This window comes from Rousettus aegyptiacus, unplaced genomic scaffold, assembly GCF_014176215.1.
Source record: "Rousettus aegyptiacus isolate mRouAeg1 unplaced genomic scaffold, mRouAeg1.p scaffold_m13_p_3, whole genome shotgun sequence".
Taxonomy (NCBI): Eukaryota; Metazoa; Chordata; class Mammalia; order Chiroptera; family Pteropodidae; genus Rousettus; species Rousettus aegyptiacus.
Window position 1 is genome coordinate 149,252,757 of NW_023416306.1, and position 13,591 is coordinate 149,266,347.

The 13,591-nt window shown below is 42.7% G+C and overlaps 1 protein-coding gene across 4 annotated transcripts in view; it reads left to right on the forward strand.

Moving 5' to 3' along the window:
* SUSD6 (sushi domain containing 6) overlaps positions 1–13,591 on the forward strand; it is a 90,799-nt gene that overhangs the window by 9,711 nt on the left and 67,497 nt on the right. Inside the window, exon 1 of one of the 4 annotated variants that reach the window (XM_016131259.2) lies at positions 12,734–13,129. The exons of the other annotated variants lie outside the window; for them this stretch is intronic. The gene's annotated coding sequence lies outside the window, so the exon portion shown is untranslated. Of the gene's footprint in view, positions 1–12,733; positions 13,130–13,591 lie in introns of those variants that run through there. 4 annotated transcript variants of the gene reach the window in all.

Here is a 13,591-nt window from a genome sequence, read left to right on the forward strand (position 1 = left end):
TTGGATTTTGGTTCGGCCTCATTTATACATACACACACTTTTTTTTTTTTTTAGCATCCACTAACTTCAGTTGCACGCAGTGAAGTAGTTAACACAGGTTGGCTTGTTTCTGTTTGTTCTCCAGAGTTGAGCTCTTTTGGGGGTGGTTCTATTACTTCTGGACTTGTGAAATATAATTATGTGGGTCCTCTCCTTTGGGATCTGTGTATGTGTTTGAAAATTCACATCTTTGAAAGAAGGGCTATTCTCTACAAATGCTGACTGCTTTTCTTGGGATATATGTGAGCCATAGTAGAGTGAATAGATTTCAGAGCCTTTGGTGTTGATAAAAGTTTCTGTGAATAACAGAAGATTGGTATTTTTCAAGCGATGTGTTTGAACGTATTTATTAATTGAAGAAATATTTATTGAATGCTCTTTACCATGTAATCTTCTCCCCACAGGGCTTCTTTGCAGCACACAGTCTAACAAATGTTTTGAATTATTCTCCAGTGTTTTGGTTATTCTCTTTTACCCTCATAGGTTTCAAGCCCCTTAAGGATGGAAAGGCCTGGTTTAAGTTTCCTCTGTGTTTTCTCTGCAGGCTGCGTATCCATATTAATAGCAATAAAATTGCTTCATTTTACAGAGTGCTTTCACAGAAGACATCAGGTAATTCTGTGAGGAAGGTTTTAGTCCCATTTTACAAATGGGAAAACCAAGGCTTTTGATAACCTAAGTAGGCATTTAGCAGCCACTGAGCATGTAAACAGTAACGCTGAGTCAGCTGGGGCTAAGGGTGTATCAAATGTTGGTATCCTATTCAGGGAAATAGGAAACCTCTTGGAATTGCAGACTGGATAAATTTTAACTTGCTCATGAAAAGTAATATAACAGCCCCTTTTCTGTTCCCTCTCCCCTGCCCTATCTCAGCACAGGCACTCTCAAGGTCAATATGTCAGTATATTTTTGTGTACTAATGGGACAAACAAGAATGCGAAGGTGTACTTAATTCAAAAGGGCAACTTTCATCTAAGGAAAAAGCATTTCCATATAGCCCAAGGGGCTTTTGTTTTTATTTTTTGAAGGAGGGGGAGGCAATAGGGACAAAACTCTGGTGTCTAGAAATCCATGCAGTTTTTGGGTTATTAGAGGGTCCAGTTGGGGGTATGCCAGAGCAGAAATTGAGTTCTTTGGGTTCTAAGGGCTCTGTGATAGGGATTTTGAGCAGTGCTGCAAACTAACTCTGTATCTGGCATTGTTGCATCTTTTTTTCTTTCCGCAGGTATGTTCTGACTCCAGGCAGCAAGGATGGATGGGATTAGGGTCTTTCTGAGATGCCCTGTGCTGTTTGCAGAGCGGGGTGGTCTTGGCCTCAGAACTCAAGAGGGGTCCTGAAGGAGTGTCTTTCCTTTTTTTGCTGACCTAGGGACCCAGGGTCTCCTGTAGCCAGGGCTCAACCTTCTCTTCCCCATTGCCTGCCCTTGTTTCGGAGGCACAAGATGAGCCTGTGTGGGCAGTCGGGATGGTACAGGTGAAGGTGCTGCCTCACCTGTGACAGCTTAGATGTGAGGAAACATAAAGCAGTGCTGATGTTACTGGGACAGGGTGTCCTTGGCCAGCCCTGTCTGTTTTTTCCATTTAGTTGGGAAAGTGAAGGAGTGAGACTGGCTATAGGCCAGGCATAGTTTCCCTCTTGCCTCTCGCTCATGAAAATGGATGATTGTTTGAAGAAGGGGTTACTGAGTGGGAGGCAGTGAAGAGTAGGGGTTCTTGGAATCAGATTGACCTTGTTTTCAATCTTAGCCACTTACCAGCCATGTGACTTTGAGTAAATTTCACCTCTGATCCTCAGTTTTATCATTTGTAAAATGGAGATGATAATGTCAACACTACCTGTGTCTAAAAGAGTACCAAAATATTGAGTACCAGGGGTGGGGAATTCTGGCGTGAAGAAGGATACAGGAAACTAACTTCTTAAACTTTCTTTTTGTATCATTTGAATATTCCACTGGTATATCAAACTTAAATAATTAAAATTACATTTAAAAGTATTCCCTCATGGGATTATTATGAAAATCAAATAAAATATGATATTTAAAACACTATGTGCAGTGCTTGACAACCAAAAGATACTCAAATGGCAGTTTATTTGGGGAAGAAGTGATAATAATTACTAATCAACCCTTGCTCTTGTAGTGTTAGATTTTATGTCTGGTTTGTGTGGTTTCAGATTAGTCCCTTTGTTAAGCTCAGCTTCTTCAACTTAAAATGGGGGTTAATAATAGTATCTACTACATATAGAGAGTTTGGAGGAGACATAATCTGGTACATAGTAATCGCTTTCTAAGTATTGACTGTTATCAGCATTGACCAGAGCTGTGAATGTAAAAAGCACTGTGAGTATAGGATTATTGAGGTTTAGTTTGTTGAGGCTGAGCAAGGGGGACAGGCCAGCTTAGGACCAGGTACTTTCTCTGCTTTCCAAGGCGGATGGACCACATCCAGAATGACAAGGGAGGGGTTTGTCTCTTCCATATCCTCCTGGCTTGGCAGGTGATAGGCTCCTTGCCATTGCCCTTGTAGGTCAAGTCTCTCAACTCCTTCAGGTCTTGTCTTCTGTGTTAAACTGCCCTGCTGCTGGAGTGCACACTGACCTTCTCACAGACCTGAGTCTGCTTATCTCTCCCTCTTTCTTTCTGGAAGGCCTGCACAAGGATGGGCTTAGATTCTCTAAGGGAAGGCATCTCTTCATACCACTTTAGGACTGCCCATAACTTCCTACCTGCTCGGTAATATCTGCCTGATTGTGGGACTGAATGGTTGAGTCGAAGCCAGAGTTGGCGGGAAATAGGTTTTGAGCTTTGCTGTGGGCTCCCGTTCTGTATATTCACATTTTTAGAGGAAAAATCTCTGAGGGATCCCTGCCCAGTATTGTTTCCAAAGAGTGAGAGATTCTCATCCTCAAATTCAGTTGTGGGGCCAGAGCTGATCACGCCCCACCCAGGTCCTCACTTTGGGTTTTTATAGTATACTTTTCACCCTCGCCCTTTCAGTTCTCTCTTTATCAGACTTTACCACATTTGCCTTGTTCCCTTCACATGGGTCGTGAAATACTTACAGTTGATGAAAGTTACAGGCACTGCAATGTCAAAAGTTTTGCCAATCTAAGTTTGCCTAGTGGACTGGAAGGAGTGTGCATATTTGTACAGAGTTTTGCACTTGATAGTTTTGTATTATTCTCATGTGTTTCACATATACCTTTTCCCAAATTTGCATTTAGTGGTGGCTGGCAAACCTTTAGTCCATTTTTCTTTGGACTATATCCTTGCTGTAGGTATTGGGTTCACATTTTATAATTCCCATCAGGATCTGAAGGGTATGAGGAGGCTGCTATTGAAGCACTTACTTTTCAATGCTTAATACCAATCAATTCACTGTACCTCTTGACAGTTCTGCTCTGACTCCCAGCTGGTTTCTTTTATTTATGGCATTAAAGTGCTTCCTGTTGGCTTGGCAAAAGAAAGCTACTTGGAGGACCTTGAAGACCTCATGGAAAGGAGTGTCTTACACTTAGCTAACTGCAAAGTAAGACTTTTCAGTAAAGAACTCCCCCCACCCCATAGCTCCTTTAAAATACAGTTGTTCAGGCTGTTTGTTTATTGTGTTTTGTAGTATTTCTCTGGTTTTTGAAGATAGACGTGCTTGCTTAAAATCTGAATATAAAGATGATGCCTAGAAGTTTGAGAGGAGATACTTATAAAAGAACTGAGCTGTGGGTTTATTTCAGATCTAATCATGTGCAAGAGGAACAGCACACTGCCTTGGAGCTGTCATCTAAGATGCCACCTTTTGGGAAACATGTTGTAGGCAGTCCCTGGCCTATGTGAGGTTGCGCCTGGGCCTTATCAGAAATGGACCACCAGATGGTGTATCTGGTAAAACTGGCAGATGTTCTTACTGTCATAGTTAACTTAAAAATTTTTACATATAAATGCAGAATTATGGGAATTTTCCTTTTGGGGTTTTAGTGCTACCTTTGCCTTACAGAGGCCTTTATTTTTCCCTTGCTTCTGGCCAGAAATGGCTCTCAACTCTGTGTCTTCACATTTCCTCTGGTTACTTTCTTCATCAGATGTGTCATTTGTAGTAGGTAGGTATAAAGTAACTATTCTTTAGTGTAATTTGAAGGTTGCTGATGGGACCATGTGCCTAGAATATGCTTGCCACACAGATAACATTGGTGATGAAAATGTTCATCATTGTTACTCCTGTGGATTAAGACATTTGAATGTCTTAGGTTTGATACCTAGAAAGAATGACTATCATGGTTACAGAGCCCAGAAAAGAAGAAAAACCCTGTGGGGAGTGGGGCAAGGCAAGAAGTCTTGAGTGCATGCTCTGTGCCAGGCATTGTGCTAGGTGCTATACCTAGGGAGGCTTCTCTTCACTGTATAGATCAGAAAACCAAGTAATTTACTGGGTTCGAGCTAGAACCAAGGTTGGAGTAATTCCAAAGCCTGTGTTTTTTTTCATAGCAGATAAAACATGTGGATTAGGAAATTGGGATGAGGATGTGGTGGGGAAGGAGACAGAAGACAAATGCCTGGAGAGAGGAGGGCAAGGACGAGTGGGAGCTGCAGTGGAGGGATCCTAGGGAGTGAATGGTCCTGGGAGGGGTGTGGAAAGAGGAGGTTGGTTAGCAAAAATAAACTGAAGTGGAAAAAAATGGTTGGGGTATAACTCAGAGGGGGTTGTATTGTTGGTGTGATGGCAACTTTTCCCTGAAGGAAGTTCCATGAGCTTTGTTTGGGGCCTGGAGGACCAGATAGCCTTGTATTGAGGCGGGTGGCAGTTGGGCCCTGCAGGAAGCCTTTTAATCGGTCGTATTTATAGACTGGCCTGTACTCTACTGAAAGGCAACTCCCATTTTAGTTAGCAAAGGCAACATTAGCTGCCTTTGAAATACCTCCTTTATAGATCCCCATTTGGCCCAGCAGTAGAGGCTGGTTAATGCCCTGTTATATTACCGTGTCTCCCTGCTCACTGCCTCAGAGGTTGAGCAGGGACTGTTCCCTCTAAATGACCCCAGCTGTTTGCCCTCCTGCAGATGTTCCTTTTCCTCTCAGGGATGAGTTGGAGTCAGGACTGGAAAAGGTAGTAGCCTTCTTGTCTCTGTGTTTAAGGTAGCCAGGAATTTCCTAGAATGATGATTCTGATTTGTTCCCACTTCCTTGCCACAAGGCTGGGGTTGCTTTTACAGCATGGCCAACCCTACATTCAATCCAATTCAACATTGATTTATTGACACATCCTACAAAGATTACTGAGACAGGTCTGATCTAATGAGATCTGGGATGGTGACTAAACAGCTCCAATGGTTGGACTAGTTCCTTTTTCTTATAGCAGAAAGTATTCGTAAACTTTTAGTCTTGTCTAACTAAAATGATCATTGTGAGGACTGATTGTTGTGATAATGAATAGATACTGCTTCAAAAAGTATAAAGCTCTAGGTTCATGCAAAATTTTCTTAATATTAAAGATAGGTTCATAATAAAAGATAACATATCGAGTACTTTTTAAATGCAGGCACTGTTCTAAGTGCTTTATGTGTATTAGCTTATTTACCCTTCCTAGCAACTTTGAAGTAGATTGCTTACATTATATACCCATTTTACAGTTGTGAAAATTGATGCCAAAAGAGGATAAAAAGCACCTTTTGAGGATGCACAGTGAAACTCTTGGCCACACTATGTGGCCTCTAAAGACCCTGAGGAAGTCAGAGAATACACGGGGTCCTGCCTCAAGGGGAGGCAGCATCCAGGACTGACCCTCAGAGACCAGAAAGGGTCAGGGAAAGTTCACCCTGGTGCTTGAGAAAGCATTAGCATTTCCAAATAACTTAAGTAATTATTTAAACTGGTTTTAAACTTGAAGCCATCTTTCTTGAATAGTAATGCAGTTGAAATAGATCATTGAAGCCAAGGAGAAAGGATAGAATTGGTGAGGTGACATAAGTAGATGGACACTTATTGACTGACTGACTAGAGAGGCAAAGCTTTGAAGTGTGTGCATCTTTATTCAGTTTAAACACCAGTGCAAAGACCTAGGCAATGTGCTTTGTGTGGGAAGTGTTAAAGCACACACATTTAAAAAAATAACTCTTCCCCTCTCAGCCTGTTGTTGAAGTTTCTATTAAGGATATCTGAATTTGATGATTAATATGCAATATATCCATCTTTGGCAGTTATTTTCCAAAGACATCAAGTTCCTTTTTTTGAGGCAGCTTCTAGCCAGATGATTTCCAATGTGTAAGATTGGAGCAAACATTCATTCAGGTCATGGAGAAGGCAATTTCTTCATCTGATGTGTGTGGTAAGGTAAAAAGAGCTCTGGGCTCAACGTCCCTGAATTTGTGTTTCATTTTCAGCAGTATTTTTAGCTTGTGGTGCCTATGACCAAAAGTGATTATCTGTTTCAGTAACAATTCAGGGGAGTTAGCCATCACCATCTAATGACCTAGTTCTCAAATCTTGCAGTGGCTTCAGAAGTTTCTTCAGATACTCCAAAGCACTGTTTCTCCAAAGTGCTTTAGAATCACTTGACCCACCCTATATTTTGGGAATCAGTTCCCTTGTGGGTGGGGCCCTGGCATCTGAATGTTAAAACACACGCACTTCCCTCTGCACTGGTTCTGAAGTGGAGCTGGGAAGCTAAGCTCATGCCCACTTCAAAAGGGTCTAGCTGCAGGCAGCAGTGTGAGCACTCTTCAGAGCTTTCTGTTTTCTTTTTATAATGAATGGGAATTTTGCCTCCTGCTTCATAATATATCCAAGATAAATTTAATATTTAAAATGAATTACATTATCTGACATGGAATAATTTGAACCTCTACCAAGGTTGTCATGTACTTTGGGATTAGACTACTTAGTTTGTAATCTTGGCCTCTTGAATTGCTACGTGTGTGACTTGGGCAGGTTACTTAAATTCTCTGCCTTGCCTAAAAATGGAGATAGTAATAGTATCTACCTTTTAAGATTATTGTGAGAATCAAATCAGATACTAGATGGAAAATGCTTAAATCCATGCACAGTGAATAAGGAGTCAAGGGCCAGTTAATAATGATGCTAGTATGATTATTATCCTGAGTTTTTTGTGTTATTGGAAGTATGACCACTCCAGGTGTAGAACTGAGTCCTGCAAAATGGGAAAACACCTCATTCCCTGTTGACACAGCCAGACCACAGGCTTATTAAAAGGACTTTTGCCATCCATAGGAAGTCTGAACAGAGCACTGGGAAAATGCTTTGTGATAACAGACGATCTCAGGTCACATTCTGGTTTTAGCTCTCTTGAGGACCCTGTGTAAAGGGTATAGCGAGACTGTTCTCAGGCAGTCAGAATCTGTAACAGGTGGGAGGGAAGTACTTATTTAGAAAATGTCAGAGGATCCACCAAGTTGTTTTAACCAACTGTTTGTTCTTCATTCAATCTGCTCTCTTTTTTCCTTCATTTTTCTTTAATGGTTAGGAAAGAGGGCTCATTGTCCTTTTTCTTTGTAAAGGTACATATTTTAAATTTGTTTCCTCCATCAAGTTATTTGTTTAAAAAAAAATTGAGAAATTACGTTATATTGGTTTCTTAAAGAAAGATTAGGAAATATAGGTTCCTCGTAGTCATGTGATTTCCCTTCTGGAGGTCACCGTTGTTCACCTGTTATTTTGCTCCCTTTTTCTAGGATGGTCAGGGATGGCAGAGTGGCCAGCAAGGTGTTAGAGGGAGGGGCCACATTTCTGGGAGCCAAGCTGGCCCTCCTGTGGCTAATAGCCTTATACTGAGCAGCCCTCCTTTGGGACAAGCCCTTGACAACACCCTTGTCTCCAAATGTCCTCTGCTTCAGAGCTATTCTTGTTTCCAGGGATGCTGGGTACTCAGGCATTTCTGGCCTGGTTCATGTAGATTCTGTTCTCCTGGGTTTGTGCTCGTTTTTCACATAGCCAGGTGGTGAGGGATCTTGGGCCTCTTAGCTATAGGAACTGATACTGGCTCTTAAGGTTGCTACTTCTCTGTCTTGTTCCTTCTCCCTCAATGCAGCTGAGAAGGCTCTGCCTAGGAGGAAAGCTCATTGGGTAAGGCTTTTTAAATGTAATGCTTCCTCTCCCTTTTCTCTTCCCAGAATAAGAGCTTAAAAACTTTAGTGCAGAACTATTGAATTGTATTTATCATTGTTTTGATGGACAAAGGACTTGTCACCTCTACCATATGGATCCACTTCACCCCCTTGCAAATGAGAATTGCAGGAAATCACAACTAGCATAAAAAACTACGTAGATGGGAATGGTGGAATGTATAACCCCCACTCCCAGAAACAGGCAGAATGACCAAGCTGACTGACCTCCACATTTGGTGGTGAGGGAGCCAAAGCATGACCTGAAGATAATGTCACCATCTGGGAATTGAAACCTGAGTCTTCCCGCTCTCTGATTTCTGTGTCACCATCACTTGCCTCTTCTGAGCTCCTTTTTTTCCCAGTCATTAACCAGCCCCAGCCACTTCTTTTTTTCTGTAGGTTTCTGTCAACCACCACCCTGGCCAGACATCATCATCTTGTCCGGCCTCTCAGGCTACCTTAGTCTCTTAGCCAGGTGCATCTCCTGTGAACAGTGTCCTTGTCTCAAGTGAGACTAGGTAAGAGAATGAAGCCCTTTGTGTATAGGAGGTAGTATTGCTAGCCCTTCTCATGGTGGCGGGCTCCTTGAGGGTGAGGACCGTGTACTCTGGGGCCTCTTACATACTAGGCCTTCAGTAAATGCTTGTTGAATTGGATTAGGTCAGGTTTTCTGCTGAAGAGCTTTCATTGGCTCCCCACTGTTTACTGATCCAAGGGTGAATTTCTCTGCCTGTTTTTTATGGCTGTACAAACTGGCCTTACTGTAAGTATTCAGTTGAATGCTTGATACTTTGTGGAATAACCAGAGTGTGCCATGTGATAGATACTAGGGAAACTATAAGAATTGTCCCTTGCCCTGAAAGGTCTCAAATGGAATTTTTTTTTTTTCTGTTCTTCCCTTATTCTTGGTCTCTCATACTCTCTTTCCCACCTACCCCTCCAACACCCCAGACCCCCAATTTATCATGCTTACATCAGGCTCCAGCCCCAGAAATTCCCTCTTTCCTTCTCCGTTCTTATTAGCCCTCAAAGCTATCAGGTCACATCTTTTCTTCCTTTTTAAGGCTCTCTTTATCTTGGTTCAGATCCTTTTTTTTCTTTCTTAATTTTCATTTTTTTCTTTTTTATTTGTCCATAACTCACAAGTAGCTGTTATGTGTTCTTGTTTTCTAATTATTCCTACCTTGCGCTTTAGCATTTTACTGAACCCACATGGGATACTGAAATGGATACACTCCTGCCTTTTTGTGTGTCTTTATTGTGTGCTACTTGGTTAATTAGCCTCCCCAACTCCACTGAAAATTTCTGGTGGGGTGGGCCCTGCGCCTTCTGAGCATTTTGCACACTATCTATAGAGGACTATCAGGAAATGATAATACATGGGGTAGACAAAAGTATATATATAGGGTGGAACCATTGGAGATGAAAGGTGATCTGACTGCTTTAGGAATGCGGTTCCTTTTGGATGGTCTGGAGGAAGCAGAGCTGGGGCTGGAGGCCATGAGACCGTATAGGAATTTTAGGACTGTGGAAACCAAGACCTGGGAGAAAATGGAAAGGACAGGAATGGTCATTCATGTCTCTAAGAGTTTATTCTGAGATTCTCTTAAAACTCTGGTGGGAAAATCTGTTCCTCCTAGAAGTTAACCAGGGTTCTTGGGTAATTGTGGTGAGACCAGATGCCTATGTGGTGAATCCTCCCAAAAGGAGGATATGAAAGGTTTCTGGCTGTGGGGAAGCTTATAGCTTCAGGGAACAATTAAGGGGCAATGGTGAGCACACCTGTCAAACTGAGGATTTGATTTAGTTGTATTAGTGGCATTTGTATTGATTACTCTGGTAAGTTTGAGGATTTGAATTTATTCTGCAAATACAAACATTTTCTGTCTTTGCTTTGTGACTGGTGAGGCTTATAGGCTTATGTTGCATTTTTCCTTTGAATAATAGAGTCTTGCATGAAACTAAAAGCAATGCTGTCTTCTTTTGACTTGGGCAGATTTTTAAGCATTATGCTGACTTTTCCCCCTATCTCCCTTTTATTTCTCAGACTCATCTAGCACTGTGAAACAGGTTAGTGACATCTGTGTGCTGGGACCAGTTTCAGCCAGCTGTATTCCCTGTAATCCAATTTAAATCTGTGGGGCACATCTAAACTTACTGGTATTCTGGTTGGGAAGGGCTATTGCAAAGGCAAAGCCATTTAATTGTAGCTTGTATCAAAATAAAACCAATTTGAATTTTCTTTTCACAAACTTTCTCTGAAATACCTCTTCAGATCTTTTATTTTTGACAATTGAGTGTTGGGGTGGCAGCATCATTACTGTCGTGATGGAGGGGTATAATAAGCCAGTGGGTGATTTCTTAGAATCCTGAGCCTTTGAAAAATGCTGTTCCTTTTAGAAAGTAGTAAGTGCAGAAGCCAAGCTGCTTATCTCAGATTTATACCCTCTTCCCATCCTATTCTCAATTACTAAATATTGTGGCCTCAGTCTGCCTAAAAACATGACGGCTTAACTTTGCTTAAATGTCTGCAACACTTTGGTAATGAAGTTTAGCCCTTTAATATTGACGATGTTGATAAAAATGTCCATGTAAGAAATGTCCAAACCTGTAGAGAATTTTTATGAGTTTATTTGAGCCAAACTGATGACATGCTGGGAAGCAAAATCTCAACGGATTGAGAAAATGCTCTGGAGAATGGTAGTTTTGTAGCTTATTTACTACATTTGAATCAAAAGAGGAAATGTAAGGAGGGTTCTATAAAATCCATTGGTGGTAGATTAGGGAGGTGGGAGAAAGCATCACAGGGAAATCTCTAGGATAAAAATTGAATAAAAAGCAAAATGAGGAAACATACTTCTTTTACATTGGTGGATACAGGATAGCTAATAATTAACATTTACAGCACATAGAGATGGTATGTGGGGAGCAAGATAACAATTGAAGGGTTGGTTCTGTGGTCTCCTGCTCTGGTTGTCTTGTACTCTGGTGCTGGGGTTTGTGCCCACGAGGGGGCTTAGAAAAGAAAATTACTCCTATATTTCAAAGCATGTTATCTTTGATGCATAAGAAAAACAGACAGAGGTATTTTAAGGTAAGGATTGACCTTTGCTGAAGGAAGTTATAGGCCTGGGACGTGACTACCCACCATGACCTCCCAGTTAGGAGTTTGTGATCAGAACATCTCGTGTGGTTACTTTCGGTATCTCAGTTTGTCAGGCCTGCCATATGGCCCCCTGAGCTTGTCAGGTTTATTGCATAGCTCCCTTTTTGTTCACAATAATAGTAAACACCCAGTAGCAGGTACACTGATTGAGTTGTAAGTTCTTTCTAAGTCTCGCAGGAAGAAACTCACTAATTCACTTTACATTTGAAGGTCTTAGTGTCAAGTAGAGGAGGAAGCAGCCCTGCAGTGTAGAGAAATCTTCTGCCCTAAGGTTACACTTTAAAGAGGTACTTTGAATGAAGTTGTGTGTTGCTGCTTTTTACTATGGTATAATGGTTCCTCTGGAACTCATAGCAGGATTCTTTTTTATCCTGTCCTGTATTTACAGCTGCTTTTTTGGTAGGGGAGCATTCATCTCTTTTAAAAGGGAGAGAGAGGAAACAAGACGTTCTCTCAGACAGTGAGGTTGGGAAATCAGAACTGCATTTTCCTTGCAGGAGGGCAAGTTCTAAAGAGTTGTTGTTTGGGTGGAAGAAAAGGAAGTCAGGCTACAGTAACCACCCCCACCCCACCCTACCAACTCCTAGTTGCACGCACATGCGCGCGCGTGCACACACACACACACACACACACCCTCCACCCAGAGAGGTTCCTCATAACAGATATGAAGGTGTTTAGGACACACAGTGCTCATTATGGTCTCATTGTTGTACTAGACCAAACATGGCTTTTCAGCCCCTGAGTCAGTCAGTTTTTCTGGAAGATCACTTTCTTGCCCTGAGTATCCATGAGCTGGTATTGGCCCTAAAGGCCACAACCAGCCTGTGTTGATTGCACTTGAATGTGGGGTCAGAGGCAGCATCTGAGAGCATTTTGGACAGGAAGAATTTCTCATCATTAAGATGCTTTCATCATACCAGTGCTTCAAGGCCTTGGAGCTGAGGTTTGCCAAGCAGATTCTACATGAATCTGTGCCTCTTTCCACACAGTTTTAACCAGCTAGCTGGTTGTTGACGTGCATCTTTGTTTTGTTATAGGAAGAGGAGGAATTCTGCTTCGCAATTGAGTGACTCTGCCTGCTATTCAGATTCTATAAAAGGGCTACACTTGGAAAGCTAATGAGCACTTTCTTCCACTCTGCACACACTCTGATCCCCAGTGGGTGTCAGGCTGGAGGCTGGAGGCTGGAGGCTGAAGGCTGAAGGCTGGGGGATATTGAGGTGACAGTAAGGGCAGCTGTGCCCTGAAGCTCCGAGGGCTTGGCCTCTCGGCTGGTGGCCCATCCTGCCAAGCTGGGCCACAGGGAGACCTTTAGCTTCCCTGAAATGACTGCTTCTCCCAACTGGGTTAGTGTGACCAGCTGGGAGGGGTATAGGAGTGGAAGGGGTAGGGGGCTTCCTGGGGAAGAGGGTGGGGGAGTCTTAATTAAGCCTGCCTGGTTTGGCAGTAACCCAGACTCACCCTCTGTTTCTGTGTTGGCCGATAATTTCCTTGGGCTCTCAGAATGACCCATCTTTGTTTCCAGGGGGACCCATCTTTGCTAAGCACAGGGGGGTGCGGACACACATGTGTGCACATAGGAGGACTACAACCGGCCTTGAGTACTTGCTGTTTTTGCCTTCAGCCTCATTTTCAGAAGAGGCAGGTGGCCACTCTTGTTTCTTAATGAGCTGCTTCTGCCATGTTGGAGTTCCTGGAGACTAATGCTGCTGGACTTCCTCATCTGACACAGGCCTGGTAATGAGCCATTCCTTGGGATGAAGCAGAGAGGGGAACAGTGCTGTGGCTGACACTCTGTCTGAGAGGGCTCAGTGGTAAGATTCTAATTGGGAGACATTTGATTGAACTTCGCTTAGTGAAAAATTGGGATAGCTGAGCTCTGGTTTAGCCACTGACAAGCCCTGTGTTCCTGGGCAGGTCATGGTTTGTCTCTGGGCCTCAGTTCCCCCTCTTAAAATGGAAAGACTAGACTTTACAAGGTCAAAGTTTCTTTGGGCAGTAATGTGTTAGGATCTCAAGACAAACCCATGAATCTGCTCCTGATGAGGTGACCAAAATCAGTGAAGGCCGGGACAACAACTTGCAGTTCCCAGTTTCGTGTATAGGCTTTTGCATGTGCTTTTCCCTGTTATGCTTTCCTGGCTAACATCTTTCTGAAGTCAGTGTCAGCATAGACTGCTGCTTGCCCCGTACTAGTAGGAGTGCCCCTTCTCACAAGGCATGTTGCCTTGTGCTCTGCAGCGCTTACTCTCTTGTACTGTCTGTTGCCTTATTCT